The following is a 20,073-nucleotide window of genomic DNA, read 5'->3' on the forward strand; positions in this document are numbered from 1 at the left end:
TACTGTAGTTGAGGCCTTAATATATATAGCCTGGCACAGTTAGAGGGGCCGGTCTATAGTCTTTTGGTGGTTTCGAAGGGCTAAGCCATTGCCTGTGAATTGGACGTGAAGGTAGGTTAGATGGTTATTTGTCAGAACGAGACTTGTCCTAGGGGCCCGTCAGTAAGTGGGCGTCTATTTTTTTGTTGTTGCAATTTTATGTAGCGCGAACTTGACCTGAAGCTATTGGAGCGCTTTAACATGAGCACCAGTTATATTACACAAGGACATTCGTTTTTGGCAGGAATGGGGCGATTCAGTGATTTGCCCAGAATCACAAGAGGTTAAACCACTTTCTCTCTTACTGGGGAAGTGAGGCCAGTGCATACTAGGTGGTCACTTCTTGTTGGTAAGGGGTTGCGACATCCATAGGTTTTCATTTTGGGTTTAGGCGGCACTTGCCCACCTACCTATTGATGTAGTGTGACCAGACGTCCCAGATTTTCACCAGCTGACCCTGCAGATTTTGGCTCATGTTTTAGAGGGGGTCAACTGAAAACCTTTTTGGTGTTCTAAAGCTATGCTATTTGCAGCTGTTGTAAGTAAGCAATTTAATCAACAGGTATGATGCTGGTTTTATAAATTACATTTAATTTTCTTGATGTAGGGTGACCAGAATTTTAAAGCAAAAAAAGGGACAATTTACAAAACTAGAAGAAGGAATATAAATTTACGTCAAGCGAGCGCACAGAATGACCGCTTCTCAGCAGAGAATTACAAAACAGGCAGTAAGAACATACATAAGATGCTATTTTTAAACCCAGTAGTTTGCCTGTGAATTAAATTGCTTTCTTGGAACAACTGCTAACTATCCCCACTTTGTAAAACATAAACCCCCCCACCCCCCGTTTTTAGTCGACCCTCTCCAAAAACCAGGACATGAGCTAAATTTCTCTAAATCTGCCCGGACAGCTAGTGAAAAACGGGGACCGTCCTGGCAAATCCAGGACACCTGGTCACCCTATCTTAGTGCCTTTTCTGTGTTGATGAGAGCTGTCATTCTGTGCCACTGCGTTGATGTAAAATTATAGTCCTTCCAATTTTGAAAAATGTGTCGTTTCTTGGTTCTCAAGATCTGGTCATCCTATATTGACCGTCAGGTTGAGCCCACTCAAACAAAGCAGCAGATCTGGTAAGATTCTCGTCCATGGCATGTCCATATCCCTGAAGTTGAAGCTTAGACCCTGCTACTCAGTTTGAAGCTGGCTTGACGGTTACAGATGTGTTTGTTGTTCCAGATTCTGGGTGCATAGATGGAAAGAGCTTGCTGCCTTTTTTTTTTTACCAGGGGCGTAGGTCTCTGGGGCTGCACCCCACTTAGATTCCTTCACGTTCCTGTACTAATATTAAATAGATACATTTTATTCAGAGATACCATCGTAACTTAAACAAATCAATGTATTTAAGCCTGGGCTGTGTGTCACTGGCTGCCTGCCCCACCTTGCTCTGAAGCAGGAGACAGAAGCCAGGCAGTAATCCATTTTCTGCACTGTTACACATAATGCAGGGCTTACGGTTCTAAAGCCCTTCATAATGAATCATTGCAGTCTATGACAGTATCTACTGTACACCAGTAACGTTTTCAGCGCAATAGCTTCAGACGTTGAAGTCTCCGTCCCTCCGTGAGAGCAGCCGACCGTCATTCACAGGCATAGATTTCAGCCTTTCCCATTCGTCACACGTAGGAGTGGATGCAAGCACATGTGTTTTAGTGCCTTGTTCTCAGTAATGGTAAGTGTTAGAATGCTCATCATCTGTTATACATATTGTGCTGAGACCCCACGCCATGCTAACCTCCCCACGATGACACTCCATGCTCTTCATGCCCTTAACATTAACCGCTTCGATGCGGCACACATTTCCCTGCTGTGCGGGTGACTTTTACGCATGCGCTAATCGGATGGCCCCCAGCCAAGCGACGCACACGCCCACCATGACGTCAGACGGCCGGGGGCCGTCTGACGCACACTAGAGGCTAATTCCAAAAAAACATGGATTGATTTACAAACAATGAGTGTTAAAAACATTAAAGCAATGCATGTCAGCGATTTAGTTCCTCTCTGATTTCAAGTTTTACTTAATCTTGTCTCCCTCAAGAGTTAGCTATTTAATCTTGTAGTGTTTCTTTCTGTATTTTTTTTCGTGCATACTCCCACTTAGCCCTGCCTCCCAGGACCTTCTTAATGGAGGTTGCAGCGCGACCCCATCGAGCAGGTCCCTGATACAGCTCTCCCCGTACTGTTGCGCTGCTCTTGCTGCTGCGGTTACCCTTGTTCCTGATTTGATTATTTTTTCCTTGGCTTGCCTTTTCTACCTGTTTTTCTGTTATTTCGTTTTCTTCTTGCTGCAAATTGCTTTTTCCTTGGCTTGCCTTTTCTACCTGTTTTTCCGTTCTTCCTTTATTTTATGCTTGCTGCCCCTTGTGTTTCTGCATGTGGCCCCTCATTTTTAGGTCTCCCCTATTAATCCCGCAAGGGATTAATAGGGACTTTCACGTCCGCTAGGCCGTGTCTCGCATTTCTCCCCCTGCTTTCACTTTTTTTTTCCGCTCTCCTCCTCTCCTGTCGGACCATGCCTCCCTCCTCTCCTTCCGTACCGCAACCTCTCGTCCTTTTCAGCCCCACTCCTCCACTCTGTTTTCCTTAACCCTCCCTGCTCAGCTTTCTTCTCTCTTTCTCCCCGTCTCCACTTCCCCCACCAGCTTCTCCTGTTCGTAAACAAGCTCGGCACACACAACTCAGCTGCTCCGGACGGACGAGTAGTAACGCACAGCATTGCTTCAAGTTACTTCCTTTTCAAAGTCCCGTGGGCATGATGCAAAAGTGCGCAAAACCACTCAAGCAACCCTTAGCAATAAAACCTACACTATCTCAGAGTGCTTTGAAGTGGCCCTCAGGCACCATGACAGCATTATATACAACGAACAATATTGGCCATTCTCTCTGTCCAACGCTCCCATCATTTTCACTATGTCATTAAGATGCTACTGTACTGTTTTCACTCGTGCTGTTATTTTAATACTCTTCGCATGTCTAATTTGATTAAAGATGGGCGCATCATCTTTGAAGTCATTTGCACAGTTTGTTTAGCAAACTGCATTTCGTGAATGGGCCGTCTGCACTCGAGCCATCTGGTCTCCACTTCCCTCTTTTCTCCGCGCAGCTTGCCTTCGCACTCCCGTCCTTTTCACCCACTCTCTGACTTTCCTTCGACAATTCGCACTCCCCGCCCGCCTTTCCGCTCTCGTTTTCCACCGTTGCCTGGGGTTTATATTATCCCTGTCACACTTTCTCCATCTGCTGGTTCACTAGTCCCACAAAAATAGAGAACTAGTCCTAACTCCTGGATGATTTTAGTAAATAATAAAGCCGTTTTCCCTTCGCTATGGATAGTTTTAAAAATTAATCTGAGCCAAAAGTGCCGACGATGAACATGTAGTTCTCGTACTTGCCTCAGCATCTGTTCCAGGCTTTGTTTTCAGTTCTCAGATTGCTGGGAGGCCCTGTGGTCAGAGCTACATATGGTATGAATTGAGACACATTTCTCCTGAACTTTCTTTCACACGCTAATATTTACGTTATGTGCCCTGGCTTCACGCGCTGCAGTGGCTGCGATGAACCCTTCTGTTCACCCCACCCCAGAGCGCCCCTTTATTGTAAATTCATCTCAATCCAACTTTTCTTTGCAGCCACCCAACGTCGATTCCACGGCCCCTCCACAGGCAAGGTTCAATATGTAAAAGGGTCCGAAACGAGTTTCGTAAATCGAGTTTATAGGCTGAAATACCGCTTCAGGCACTGGTGAATTTAGGCACTCAACTCGTCATACAATGCCCCCTGTCATTCATCCTTGCACTCATACACCCATTCACCTGCCCACTGACGCATTGTTGCCTCAGCTTACTCACCCATTAATAACACATACAAACTCAATAAGTGTATACACACACACATATCTATAAACTTGGGCATGGGTATGCTTGCTATCAAATAATAAAGTTAAAAAGTTAAACACTGCAAAGAGTTACCATCCTGGAATGAAATTATATGTGTAATAATAAGCTGCCAACTCTTCCTGCATCCTGATTGTTGCTGCCAGTGGGGAGTGAGCCCTGCCGCACCGCTGGGGACTTTACTTCCCATGTTTGTGCCTTTCTGCCCTCTGCATCACCACATCATCACTCAGCGCTACCCCAGCATCACTCAGCACCACCACATTATCACTCAGCACCACCACATTATCACTCAGCACCACCACAGCACCACCACATTATCACTCAGCACCACCACATTATCACTCTGCACCACCACAGCATCATTCAGCACCACCACAGCACCACTACCACAGCACCACCACTCAGCACCACCACATTATCACTCAGCACCACCACTGCACCACTCAGCACCACCACAGCATCACTCAGCACCACCACAGCACCACTCAGCACCACCACAGCATCACTCAGCACCACCACAGCATCACTCAGCACCACCACAGCATCACTCAGCAGCACCACTCAGCACCACCTCAGCACCACCACAGCACCACTCAGCGCAACCACAGCATCACTCAGCACCACCACAGCACCACTCAGCACAACCACAGCATCACTCAGCGCAACCACAGCATCACTCAGCGCAACCACAGCATCACTCAGCACCACCACAGCATCACTCAGCACCACCACAGCATCACTCAGCACCACCACAGCATCACTGGTTCAAATAAATTAAAAGCCATTGTTATTTGTAATATCAATACATCTAAGTCATGTAAATACAAAACATGTTGCATTACAAATGCTATAGGTGTCACATTTGCGAAAGTTATAACTATTAGCATTGTAAATGACAAAGCTATTAATTTAGCTATATTCAAAAACAACACATAAATAAAAAAATTGTCATTTACAAGACCAATAGCTCAAACTTTCCTAATGCGAGACCTATTGCATTGCAAATGCTTGTTCTTCCTGTTGCCCCTCGTTTTTAGGTCGAGGTACTATCCGGTTCGTTAGAACCGGAAGTAGCGAGATCTTATGTTTCTTAGAGGGGCTCTTAATCCCGCCTCTAATTTTGGCTCTCTCCCATTGGCTGGCTTCCTAAATGGAGGCCAGCCATTGCAGGAGAGAGCCGTCACTCCAAATAGGCTCCGTCCTTTTCGGATTTGGAGGTGTGTTCGGCGTTCTTCTTTCCACTTTTTAGCCACGCCCACCGAACACGCCCCCAAATCCGGAAAAAAAGACGGAGCTTGCCTCCGTGTAATTAGGCTGCTCTTTCCTCGGTCTCGCCGTCTTTTTTCCCGCCCCCTCCCGCTGTCCGTGTCTTTGTTCCCATAGTATCCCGCCGCCCTCCCGCTGTCCGTGTTTTTGTATCCCGCCCCCCTCCTGCTGTACCCGGATCGCCACAGCTCATTACAGGCTATCTCTGCACTATATCTTGTTGTTTTCCGCTATCACGAGCTATCTATCATTAGCCAATTGGGGGACTGTTGATGTTCTGAAGGAAAGTGTGTGGCAGGGGCAGAGTCTGAAGGGTGCGGTGAGTTTGGGCATTCCCTGCCCATCCTGTGAAAAGGAGAGCCATTTCTAAAATATTAAGAGGGCCGTGTACATTTTACGTACGAGTGGTGGACGCCCGCCTGTTTCTTTCAATTCACCAATGCGTACTCCATTTATAAAGACGCCTGTCCGTGTATGCGTGAAACTGGCAAGGCAGGAACCCAGCGCAGCACTTAAGGGCTGAGGTGGAGGCCAGGATGGCGGTGCAGAAACAGAGTCAAGAATCGTGTACATCACTTGAGGAACTACACATCTCTACTGCATTCTATTTCACATATTTGCATTGCATCATAGTTCTCATAATTTCAATTGCCCTGTTTCCCTTCCGCGTCTCCACAGCCCCTGAAAGCCCTGCAGCGCACAGTTGACCTCACCCCTGTATTCACGAGGCGCTATGGCATGCACAGACCAGTTAGACGCTACAAGTGCCCCGTTTGTGTTTCCTTAGAAATAGATACTTTCTGAATTCTGCATATGACCGAATTACTGTTATAAATAGTACTATGGCAGGCAGGCTAACCCTTTGGTATCCACAGCAGTCCGTCTAACAAAATCGTATCGGCCAATCACGTGGCGCTCAGCAGAGACTGGATTGTTTCTTGGGCTAGACATGTGATGTGTAACTGCAAACCAAAAATATACCAACGTTATCAGTCGTGGAATGATGACGAACAACTGCGGCAGTCCCGGTGGGTTTGAATCAGCAAGTTAACAAATACATCCATGTCTGCAGTTCGCATGTATTAATCTTGACTTTTTGAAACAATGAAAAGGATTGCAGCTGAGCATACATTTCCCTTTGTTCTTATAGGGAGCGACATTTTCGTTCGGTTGCGTTTCAGAAATGCACCAATGTTGTTTATCTTGCCCTTGTTTCTGGTGACGACGTAATTTTCGTTCCGGAACTCCCCTTTTCGGCGGCTCTGAAAGGGCCGCTGTGTGTCGAAATGGTTTGGAGCCGGCTCCACCGGGGAGAAACGGGGGAGGCCGTGTTTATTCTGAACCAAATGCCAATCAAGTCCAGGGCTGGCAGCGCGGCACTTAGGAACATGTGCATTATTACAAATTGTAATTAAATGGATTCCCCCGGCACCAGTAATGATGCTTTAATGAAGTCTTCTGCAAGAGCAATCGGTTTGAAAGGCCGGCTGCAGATGAAGAAGAAATGATAACATTTTGGATACGCGGCGCTCGAAGGTTGAAGGATGGCTTCCGCTGCCAGGTAGCGGTGCCCCTCTGCGAGGATTTACTGCGGCTGAACCAGAAGGATGCTTGCAGTGCTGCCATTGAATATGTGTTGCATTGCATGTCGTAGAGGGCCAGGCCATTTCGAATCATGCAAGGGTTAACATATGTATGCAAAGGATGTACACACGATTCTGTAGAGACCGCGGTTCCATGTGAATCATTAGATAAAATACCAACGTATAAAGTACAAATACTATCATAAGTGATTAAAAAAGAAGACAAAAGGGAGAAATCGGGAAATCATGGTGACCTTCAAAAACAAAATGCAATGAAAAAATGTCACGATGTTGTACAAGCGTGTGTGCCCCCAAATTGACATTGTCATTGGACGATATATGGGGACTTTTAAGGGTGGTGAATTATCTCATTCAGTTTTGAAACACCAGTCCATATGAGATGCCACTTTCATAGCGAGCTATCTCACAAAGTCGGAGGAGATTGTTTGGGGGCACGAGGTCTGGAGCGCCGGCGTGTCGCGTCATTGCTCATTTGCATGCTGCCCTTGTGAGAGCCGAATGTTCCTGGTTGTTTTAAAAGTTGCCTCCCCTGTTCAGTAAAATTGTTATTCTCCCGTTTTTTCTTCACTTTTGCCCTGAGAGGGCAATTAAGGAAACAAACGATTTGTCGAGATTAGCTGGCTGGGGGAGGAAGAAGCGAAGGTGCCGCCTAGGTACTGCACCTCGCCTCCCTCTGGTCTGTCGGGGGTGGGTGAGGGGTTCAGAGGGGGAGGGGGTCCCAGGGCGTGACGCTGCTGGCAGAGGATGGCGTTGTGGCTTTCATGTGTTGCTGGTAACTGTCATTGTTGGCTGTCAGTAGGGTGTGTTGGTAGTTCCTGTGTTCTTGAATGGTTGTAGCTTGGCCGACAGTGGGTAGGCCTGTGCACAAGTGTGGGTATGTGTGCACGCCGAGGGGCGTCTTTAAGGATGGTAACTGAGTTGTTGTGTTTGGGTCGCCAGCGAACAAGTGTTCGCACATGTGTGCTTGCTTGGGTGTGTGGGCGTCGGTGCGCGTGCATCCTTTGTTTAGGCCTCATCATCTTTTTAGACATTGTGTCTCGGTGTGTAGTTGGGCTTGCATGTTAGAAGAAGCCATAGACGGGGCGTTATACATATTTATTGTTCATGGCAACTATGCACGGCATTGGATGCAGCTGCACAAGGCTGCTGTATAAATGTGGTTGGGTAAGGCTGGAGTTTTTCAGCTACTGCACCCTAGGCCACACCTGTCTCTGGGCTCGTCAGACAATGATAAAAGTGCTTGTGTGCCGTGTATTATCAGTTCTATTTCAAGCCATAAATTGTTTTGTTTGTATTTATTGCCCATTCTCTTTCGCATGGCATTCTTTCATATTAACCTGTTGTTTTTTCAGGGCGCGGCAGATTTGCTTTGCACATTTCCCTCTTACCAAGTGTGTCGGTGTTTTTGATTGACACAATTTTATACATACTGAAGGAAATAAGTAAAGGCCTGGCCGGGTAAGTGAGCGAAAGCTCCGCGTCGGGACAGGACGAAGGTATTTTGGCAGTTTTAGTATCGTAGGTTCAGTCAGTGGCTTTGCAAGCGGATAGTTTTCTGACTCTCAACGGGCCATTACACTGTGCCTTTTGCAAGACGCGGTTGTGTGCACGGGTCTCCGTGGGCGCATGAGGCCAGACCAAGGCTTTGCAACTCTCACACATCTTCGGCTTCCACATCAAAGCCTGCCGGTGATTTCCAGGGCGCGATGAGGCAGATGGTGCGGAGCCAGTAACTGTTCCACCCGCGGTGGGAGAAACTGCACGCCTATTGAACTTCATTTCGCCACTGCCCAACGCACGACAGGCACTTCTTCAAAGAGCTCCGCTTCCTGCGGGCGACTGAAATGTAAATACGATGATTAAAAAGTCTCCTTGTCTCATAGCAAACCTTTCCAGGACAGAGTTCGACCTCGTTTAAGAAATAAAAAGAAAAAGAGGGTGATAACGAACACATTATGAAGCAGTCCCACGAAGGCGCACTCTCACAAAAAGTTCCTTTTAGGTTGATTTGAAGGACAGTGGCCTTGGAGGACTGCCGTTTCTGCCCATTACCTGTGCTTTTGTTTGCTATCCATTGCTCCAAACTTTGTCAGCTTTTATTACTTTGATATAGGAGACAGGCGTATCCTGTAGAGTTTGATCTGTTATTCTTGTTACGCGCTTTAAGACAGGCTCATTACCTGCCTGCTAAACAGTTAATTATAGACCCGGAAGTGTTTCCCACCAGTGTTTTAGGAAAGGTGGTACACTTATCCCAAAGGTCCAAAGATGGTTGCCCGGGCACAATGCCTCACATTGTGGGCAGTAGAGAGGCTTGGGAAACAGTGGGTGTGATACGATCTGTGTGGTGGGGCACGCACTCGCACTTAGCTGAGCACAGTGAATTGTTGACTATCTTATGTGGTTGATCACATTTGAATACCACTAACTATCAAAATCATAGGACTATACATATTAAAAGTCGGTATTTATGTATTTGGCAAATAGGTGAGGTGTATGTGTGTCTGTGGTCGTCCTTTCGAACGATAATGGTGCCTCCGGTATTCGAAGTGTGGGCGAAGAGGTGGTAGAGCGTATTTGTGCTTGCCAATATGATTATTGTTGACTGACGCGACCACGAACAGTTGTTCGAACATATGTGTGTCAACACCTGATTTTCGGCCAATAGTAGCACTTTGCAGGACTGGATAATGTCTACCTTTACAATTAGATGGCTATGCGGCCTCCAGGAGGTGGGATTCTCACAAAATAGAGACTGGGGAATGCTGGGGGTGGTGTAATCTTTTCTTACATGTATGTGCGGCTTAACTGAGCATAGAATTGAATGGTTGTTTATTTGGTCAAAATTAATAACCGGTTTGCTATGTCGAAATTGCATGACTGTATCTTTTCGAAGTCGTCTTTCAGGCCTATAACATATTTGAGATCTGTTGGCTGCAAGTGGTAGCAAGCAATAGCTGACTACAATGTATGAAAATGGCCTTGTTCCCAGTTTTTCCAAGTAGCCATCAGGGGCAATAACTTCCGGAATAGGCTATTGGGGCATGTATTGAGTATACATAGGACCTGATGAGGGGACTGCGCAGACACCTTTGTCTAAATGCTGAGTGACAGTTGGTGCAGTGGGAAAAGAAACCCCTTTACAGAGATGAATTGTGCGAAACTCCCAGGGATTGGAAAAGAAAACTCATGCTTGCCACAAAAACAACGCAATTACAGAAGTAAGAAATCTGCACTTAAGATCTAAGCCTTTCATTATTGTCATCAGTGATAGGATAGGCACAAGCAACCCAAAAAGGCCATATCGGATAACGCTTTTCACCGTTTCCCTCCAAGGCACAAACAGGGCGAAATCATTACACGCCGTTTTAGTTGTGTGTCAAATAACACATGAAACAAATGTATTTTTCTTTACTCTTCAGCTGTATAATTTGGAACTACAACACGGACAACATCGGTTTGCTCCACCCCTAAAACAAGTATCAAATAGGGAGAATACCTGATGTATGTTGTTTATGCTGTAAGCACAAGTGTTCGCAGGATTTGTCGATATGTTCATTAACGTGTAAACTGTACAAGTAGATATGTTCCTACTTTAACCACATGAGAAAGTTGAGGCACTGTTGACTTCAACATGGTCACCTATTCTTGTTTTTTCTTTTTTCTCATTTCTCAATTTTTTCTTTTTTTCACAATTTTGGAGATCTTTTGGCTCACATTTCTGCAGTTTATTCACTTCATAGTTCTAACATTGCCCTGAGAAACATGTATATTTGGCCTGCATGTCACTTCTGGACATCACATCGTTGTTTATCATGTTCAACAAACAGCATTATTTGTTATTGATTTAACATTTTTCAAGATATTGATCTTTTGATTTGGCAATCATAAGAATAATGATCCTGACATGACATATATAAACAAGCATTTACAATGCAATGGTCTCGGCATTATTAAAGGTAAAGCTATTGGCATTGCTCATGACATTTTTTTTCATTTTCTTTTAAAACATAAATAAATGGTATTGTCATTTACAATGGCAATAGGTGAGCATTAGACAGTAGTAGAGAGTATTCCCGGACACTCTCTAATGCTCACCTATTGCCATTGTAAATGACAATACCATTTATTATTGTTTTTTTTTTAAAAAAATGGAAAAAAATGTCATGAGCAATGCCAATAGCTCTACCTTTAATAATGCCGAGACCATTGCATTGTAAATGCTTGTTTTTGGCTTATCCCTCATTTGTCCTTCATTTATTGGCTGGTTTTTCCTTGTTTTTGTTTTTTCTCTCACTCATTGCCCATTTCCTGCCTAGCCCTACCCAGTGCCTCCCAGCGCCCCTCCCTCCTCCCAGGACCTACTTAATGGAGGTCGCAGTATGACCCCATTGAGCAGGTCCCTGACCCAGCTCCCTCATGCTGCTGCATCTCTCTTGTTACTGCGGTGTCCCTCGTTCCTTCTTTGATTGTCTGATTGCTTTTTCCTTGGCTTCCCCTCACCTTTTCTGTCTGTTTTTCTGTTCTTCCCTTGTTTTTCTGCTTGTTGCCCTTCATTTTCGGCTTGTTTTCCCTTGCCTTTCCCCCTGCTCATTGTCTGTTTCCTGCCTAGCCCCGCCCACTGCCTTCCAACAGCCTGAGGCTTCAGTGGGCGTGCCTCTGGTGCACCAAACGAACACATGGGGGACCTTTTACGATCCCACTCCGGTTGCACAGCCATATCCATTTATTTTATTTATTTATGCATTTTTATATAGCGCGGACTTTACCCGAAGGTGTCAGAGCGCTTCACAAAAGGAACAGAAATGGAACATAATGAGAAACATTACAAAAGCATACGTTACGTTACATAAAGTAATAGTGACATTTGTGATCAAACAATATACATGAGGTGTTAAACATTGTGAGCAACCAAAAATACATGAGGTAGTAACGGTAATAATGACAATTGTGAGCAAACAGAATACAGGAGGTAGTAAAAATTGTGAGCAACCAAAAATACATGAGGTAGTAAAGGTAATAGTGACAGTTGTGAGCAAACAGAATACATGAGGTAGTGAAAGTTGTGAGCAGCCAAAAATACATGAGGTAGTAAAAAGTGCACAGGAAGAAAAAAGTGACAAGTGTGCAGTTACAAGAGAGAACAAAGTATCATTTGAGGTGTAATACTGCAAAAGGTGCTAGACACTCAGGCACACGAACAAGCGTTATGTAGGCAAGGTGGCACTTGTGCAAGTATCAAAGATAAAAACATGTGAGAGGTAGCAAACCGTGTGTTACAAGGGCAAAGTGGAGTGTGCATGTTACACAAGGGCACCAAACACAGGTACATGGAAAAAACTCCAAAGAGGCAGACACTCCAACCCCAGGAGTACCCTGGGAAGGCACTTCCATGGGCATGGAAAATATCAGTAGACTAATGAGTCCAATAAACAATTTCAAGTTCCTTTTCAATTCATCCTCTTTTTTAATTGGAAATATTTTACTCCATTTCTTCTTTTTTCATCGGTTTACTTTACTCATTCTTGTCTTATTTTCAAACATGTTCGTAATCAGGAGATGTTTCAACAAGTCACAGCTTAATTTAAAAGGTCACTCAATGCATTTCGGGATATGTTCCCTTCGTTAGGGGTATCTATAAAAAAATCTATAAAACAACCATCAGCCTGGATGTAATGATACTAATCGTAATGTAACTAAAAGAGTCTTAACAAACACTTTTTTTTACGAAAAACCAACTTTTTTTTTACAGAAACCCTGCATGCTTGCCAACATAGTGTTTTTATCAACTTCCATCATCTCCCACTAATTATGTACCTCCCAGTAATGCTCCCCTCCAGATCACCCTGTTTTCTGGTAAAGATGATATGTCTCTTCATATTGCCCCACTAGTTTGATATTATTTTTACCTCCCTGCGCACATAACTTTTCTTTGCCTACCTCTTCTATCACAGTGCTTCATAGCGTGCTTACCGTGACTTAGTATTAACAATACATAATGTGGATCTAAAACTCGCTCAATTCCCGCTTGCCAACACGTTCTTGTTTCATCCAGTGCCCCGATCCATCTTTACCCACAAACATTTTGGCAGCTGATTTTAATCTGTCGAAGCAGTGTAGTCTCCTCTCACTCCCTCCTACTAAACCATTACATGTCTGAATATTCACACGAGTTCATACTACATTTCCCAGAATACCCTGATTATATATATTATTGGGTATGATAAAACTTCTGCACGTTTCTTCACCATAATAATCTCTCAACTTCACATGCTAAACATCACTAGGTTGTAATAGCGTGATTTTTGAAACAATAGAAATGCAGGTATAAACATCTCCATTAATCGGATCAAACCGATTCTCAATTTTCGAAACATTCAATAAGTTACATTCGTATATTATTTCCATACTGATGATAGCTGCTCATGTTCGGAAACAACACTCCTGTAATGATATTTATTGTTTAAACACAATAATTATACAGATTTCGTCTGGTCTAATATAAACATTCATTATGTCCACATTAATCCTGGGTGCAACTCAACAAAGAGAACGGAAGTTGCATATCATATACATTGGTAGTGGTGAGATGCACACCATTTACTTCTACTTTTAGTCCTTAATTTTATTTGCTACATTACTTCAGGCATATAAGGGCGTGCAAGACGGCATCACACTTCATCCAAATGCGCTTAACATATTAAACAAGCACATGGGGGACCTTTTACAATCCCACTCCGGCTGCACAGCCATATCCATAGACTAATGAGTCCAATAAAACAATTTCAAGTTCCTTTTCAATTCATCCTCTTTTTAATTCGAATTATTTTACTCCATTTCTTCTTTTTTTCATCGGTTTATTTTACTCATTCTTGTCTTATTTTCAAACATGTTCGTAAACAGGAGATGTTTCAACAAGTCACAGCTTAATTTAAAAGGTCACCCAATGCATTTGGGGATATGTTCCCTTCGTCAGGGGTATCTATGAAAAAAATCCATAAAACAACCATCAGCCTGGACGTCTACGCCCAGCCCCAGGATCCCTGGTTCCCAATCCACCCATTAAATAAGGCACTGATGCTATCTTCCACTTCTTGAACACTGGACGACCAAGCGAAAGCTGCTGCTATTGTGCTCTGCACTCTATGGTAGGACCGTTTTACTGCGCCAGTTGCACCTTCTGCACAAGCACCGACGCCTCGCCACCCCACACCAGAAGCGACATACCAAATCAACTGCTTACTCCTCAACACGTGCTCTTTGTGTAGGCACTCCATCGAATTATGGGACCTTATCACCACTCTCAACCCCGATATTGAAGTCCTCACGAGACCTGGCTCAACACTGCATCCGCTCCAGACATTGCCACAGCGATCCCCGACACATGGGTGTGGAATTTAATAAAATATCTACTTGTCCGTGGGATAGGTTGCTTTATAAATCTACTTGTCCTTTAAAAAAATCCATTTGTCCTTTGGTTCCATGCAGTGGGCAACAAATTATGGCAACAATCTCATTATGTAAGTGCTCTGATAATAGCCTCTCTGATAATGCTAGAGCTCGCACTATAGTAAGGTTTCAATACAAGCAATTCCCCAATTTTGTCACAGTTTCCAAGATCTACATATTGGGTCTGGAGGTAGCGGAAAGCAATAGTTCCAGGGTTGGAATTCCTTTTTGAATCTGTTTAAACCTACTAACTTAGAAGATTTAGGGATTTTCACCAGGTCTTCTCTAATCTTTTCCCATGCTGAGAAAGGTTGGACAATTTTTCCTGACAAGGGCAGAAGTAAAATTTGTTCCAGGGTTGGGAAAAAAGTGGTTGGAGGGAAAGTGAACTTGTAAACTCTCAACATATATTTGTAGGAGCAAATCTATACAAACATATTTGCTTGTGCTAAAATGGAGTGAACAGATATTTTCTAGGAGTAAGATTTCTTGGCCTACTTCTGTAAATTCTTGTGAATTCATTAAAGCCGTAAATGCACTAATGCAAGGAAGTATGCCAAAGGAAGTATGTCATGGGGCACATTTGTGGCTTTCTTTAAGAATTGGGCCCCTAATTAGGTGTATTGTTAACCATAACCTTTTTTTTTTATTAAAATGTTATCTCTATTGGCCGGCCTTATTGTGAGTGACAGAATTCTGCTCTTTCACAAGGACTGTATTGGCAGACAAAGTAGTTTTGTTCAGTGCCAGAAAGTAAGGAACTACTGTGTCAGTGTGTACTTTATGAGACCCAAAAATATTTTTGTTTTTTGCCAATGTTTGTTATAATGGTAAAGGCACGGCCGCTCCCACAACACTAAAGTTGTACAAAAAACAGGTCAAAACAAGACATGCATTGACAAAACCAAAAGGCTGACCACTGATGTAAGACCTACTGGTTTTGCCAGTGCATGTTTATTTTCATGTTTCCCAAAATCATCTTAAAACTGCTTGCACTGATTTTCTATTATGAGTATTTTTGGGAAATACTAGCATACATCAACACATGTTACTAAATGAAACTTCAAAGAAATGGTATCTAAAATGTCATAATATTTCAGCATTTTTTTTTCCAAGATGCATTTTTTAGTGAACATTTTATTTTGAAAGCAATGAACCATCAATCTTTCTTTCAAGCGTAGGAAACATCTGCATCTAATCTGAGAGCATTAAAACGAAGCCTCATATTTTTGAATGTATGTATACATTTTTATACTGGGACCACTGTCAGCAGTGCAGTTGAATTTACAACATTTCTTTAGAGCGCTCACCCTCATAATAAAGGGTTTGCCTTAATGAACGATGAATACAATTTCAAACAATATTAACTTATGAACACAAATATAACCCTAACTGCATACATTACCCTTCCCTGATGCATAGTGTGGTACTGTAAACTGGCAGCCAAAGGGTTTGTACTGCAGGGGGTTGGGCCTACTTGTCCCAAGGACAACATAAACATGAAAACATGTTGTCCTTGACCACAAACAATGTGTCCTGGGCATCTCACCAGGATCGCATCAACAAGCCGGGAGAAGAAGTAGCTGTCATCCACAAACTGAACATAAAGTATATCACCATCACCCCCATGGTACACCTCAACTTCAAGGTCCACACTGCTGACTAGACAACCATCAGAGACACTCTTGCATACCGACCCCCAGGCTCACATTCCAGCAACTGCATCGCCATTGGGGACTTCATTGCGCCCCTCAACAACAACACCACACAGCTCCTCAACAGTAGGAGCAGCTTCAGATTGACCCTGATTGTCCACGAACCCACGCACACAGCATGACACACGCTGCACCACATCTTCACATCCAGCAACTATGTCAAGTACAGCCATGTCACAGAACTCACATGGACTGATCATTCCATCGTCCAATTCAGCATCTCCAGCCCCCTCACCACCACCCTCAAGATGACCTACGCCTCCCATCGCATCTGGAACAAAATCTCAGAGACCATCTGGATGAACGCCCTCAACACCTCCAATCCCTCCACTGCCACCAATCTCGAACAGGAAGTTAAGAACTTCAATGGCTGGATCGCGAACTGCGTCAGCAGCATTGTCTCCATCCAGACCAACAACCAGGGAAAATCCTCCAAAAGGGCCAGCTGGTACACCTGGGAACTCAGAAAAGCAAAATGAGAACGCAAACAGCTGGAGAGGAGATGGTGCGCTAGCAAGAACTCTCCAACAGGGCAGCCTTCAAGACCTCCCTTAACCTCTACCACCGCGTGTTGAGGGCAGCAAAGAAGACAGCCCTACCTGCATGCATCAAAACCAACAACAACAAGGATCTTTTGGACAGCGTTAAGGAATTCTCCAACCAGACTGCCGGCAAAAACAACATCACACTCTCCCAAGAGCTGTGCGACAACCTTGCAGACTTCTTCCATGACAAGATCGCAACCATGTACAGAAATCTTTGAACTCCAACCTACACCTACGGACTTTCTCGGCAGACACGCCACCACCGCAACCAACACAAACCACAGACCGACCACTTGGAACCTCCTCTCCACTCAGGACACCATCTCCACCATGAAATGCATATACTCGAGAGCTCCCACAGACCCATGCCGGCACCATATTTTCAATGTTGGAAATCAACGGTTTGGCTATGAATGCACCATCCTGCTCAATCCTCAATCACCAATGTAGCATTTGCTGATGCCTGGAAACACCGAAGTCAGACCACTTCTCAAAAAACCCTCAGCCGACCCCAGCAAACATAAAAACTACCAGTCAATATTCCTGCTTCCTTTTACAACCAAGGTATTGGAAAAGATCCTCAACAAGCAACTTATGACATACTTGGAGCAATACCAGCTATTCAACGCCCCCCAATCCGGATTCCGCAGCAGTCACAGCACCTAAACCGCTCTGATTGCAGCCACCGACAGCTTCCAAATCCTCCTCGACTGAGGAGACACAGCAGCTCTTATCCTCCTCCATCTCTCGGCAGCCTTCAACACTGTATCCCACCACACGCTGATTGCAAGACTCCACCATATCGGCATCCAAGGAGACGCATTCAGATGGATCACCTCCTTTCTCACCAAAAGAACACAGAGGATCCACCTCCCACCTTTCACCTCTGGACCCAAGAACTTCACCTGCAGTGTACCACAGGGCTCAACTCTCAATCCCACAATTTTCAACACATACATGACCCAGCTGGCCAACAACGTCCGATTTGAGGGTCGCAACATAATCTCCTACACAGACAATACACAACTCATCGTCTTGCTCGGAGATGACCCCACTGCCACCGGAACCAATTTCCACAGAGGCATGACGAGCATCACTGACTGGATAAAGATCAACTGCCTGCAGCTGAAAACAGAGAAAACGGAAGTACTGATCTTCGGCAACAACAGCAACTAGTCAAACTACTCCTGGTGGCCATCAGAACCCTCACCCAAACCTCCAACCACGCCAGAAACTTTGGAATCATCATTGACAACAAGCTCACCATGAAATCACAGATCAGTGCCGACTCCTCTGCCTTCTTCCTCAATCTACGCATCAATCAGTTAATTAATCAGCATTTGAATAGTGCAGCACAGTCACCCCTAGTGGTCTCTAGGGTGCTGTGGATGCAAAGTCTCCGTCAAAGAGCCAGGTCAGAAACAAACAGAAAGAGGGAAAATAAAAGGTCAGAAACTAGCAGAAAGAGGAACAAGCCTTTGCAATGCAATAGGTCTCGCATTACTTAAAGTTTGAGCTGATTACGTTGAATTAATTGGGACGTCAATAGCTCAAACTTTTAATAGTGTGACACTTATTGCATTGGTGTATCAAAGTACCTTCATATATGAATGTGTAATAGACATATTGGATAGTGAGCGTCATTACATTCAAGCTGAAAAACTCAGACAGGATAAAACTGTAATTTTCAGTGTGGAAGTCTGGAAAATTGCATGACTGTCAGAATGTTTTGCTTGGTTAAACCTTGTGATCCTGAATAAAGCTCCCCTGCACCTCGAGTCATGTATCTCCTAAAGTGGCTCGAAAAAGCAAAAACAGTACACCCGTGTACGCTGTGGATGTGCATGTTTGTCTGCTGGGAGCAGAGGGGGAGGGAGCGAGGGGTTGCAGGCTGGGAACGCAATGGAGAGAACTAGTGCTTTTAATGGACTGGCACTTTTTATTTTGAGAAGGGGGGACCACTTCTCAAGAGTGACATAATACGTTTGGTTGGAGAGTACCTGCACTTCTCAGAAACAAGCAGGTACCTGGTACCTGCACTGCTATTTTTCCATTTCAAGCACTGGAGAGAACAGGGCAACTTTTTGATTAACCACAGTGGACTCCGTGCTGTGATGGAAAGGATTTTGAGCCGACGCCATTTCAGAGCCAGTCAGACGCACAGCGCATCAAAGGCACGCGCCAGAAACCACGGGGGCTGATTATGTGATCACAGGAAGGTGACACGGTGAATGGCGACGCCGGAGCTGATCGTCAGATGGGGTAGGGACGGAACACAATACTTGTTGGAAAATGTGGACTGAAGAGCACAACAAATGGTGCGCGCGCGCCACAGCCACATACGTGGTTTCACTTATCGCGTCTGGGCACGATAATTGAAACCATGTGACGGCCTATTGGTGTCTATTACGCGCACCAAGCGCGTAATAGACACCAATAGGCGGTGGGCGGAGCAATGCGCCCGCCTCTGGCCAATTACATGCAGTCTTTAATAAAAAGACTCACGCAAAGGCCAATCACATAGCACAAAAGTAATCGCACACGCACGAGCGTCTGCGATTCCGAGGTCACCCTCAATACCCCGTTTTTCACCTTCTAAATGTCTCATGCTGCGCGAGTACTTCTGCGCAGTGCACCGCTAGGCGCAAGACCTAAAAATAACAGTCAGAAACTAGCAGAAAGAGGAAAAATAACAGGCAGAAACAAGCAGAAAGAAGAAAAATAAAGGTCGGAAACCAGAGGAAAACTAAAGGTCAGAAACGAGCAGAAAGAGGAAAAATAACAGGCAGATATAATCTGAAAGAGGAAAAATCAAGGTTAGAAACAAGCAGAGGGAGCCAAAATAAAGGTCAGAAACGAGAAGACAGAGGCAAAATAGAAGGCAGAAAAACAAGCAGAAAGGAAGGCAGAAAACGAGCTAAGGAAGCTAAAAAGTAAGGCAGCAAAGGGTAGCGGATTGTGGGCAAGCTGGACAGGATAACTTGCAGGTGTAGCTGGCACAAGGACCTGCTCAATGGGGTAGCGCTGCAGTCTCCATTAACCCCTTAGCTGCGGCGGCTATTCCGCCGCAGCGCTAAGGGGGATGCGGGGCGGGCCGCGCGGCGGTCACGTACTCATAACGGAACCGCTCCGTCACGGCCCTCGGGGGAGCTGTGCTTGTGACGGAACGGTTCCGTCACGGCCCCGCCCGCTCTTTAAAACGTCAGCGCAGGCACGGAATTCGAGACGCGCAGGCGCGGCGAGCGGGCCGTGACGGAACCGTTCCGTCACCAGCACAGCCCACCCGAGGCTCGTGACGGAACGGTTCCGTCACCAGCACACAAAGGGTTAAGTAGGTCCTGGGGGAGGGTGGGCGATGGGTGGCAGGAGGAGGGAAACATGAGAAGAGGGGAGAACACCCAGAAATGGTAAAAAAGAAAGGTCTGAAACGAGCAGAAGGGAAAAATGAAGGTCTGAAACAAGTAGAAAGAGAAAAAAGAAAGGTTAGATAGAAGAAAGGA

The sequence above is a fragment of the Lissotriton helveticus genome, chromosome 1_1 (genome assembly GCF_964261635.1).
Source record: "Lissotriton helveticus chromosome 1_1, aLisHel1.1, whole genome shotgun sequence".
Classification (NCBI taxonomy): Eukaryota; Metazoa; Chordata; class Amphibia; order Caudata; family Salamandridae; genus Lissotriton; species Lissotriton helveticus.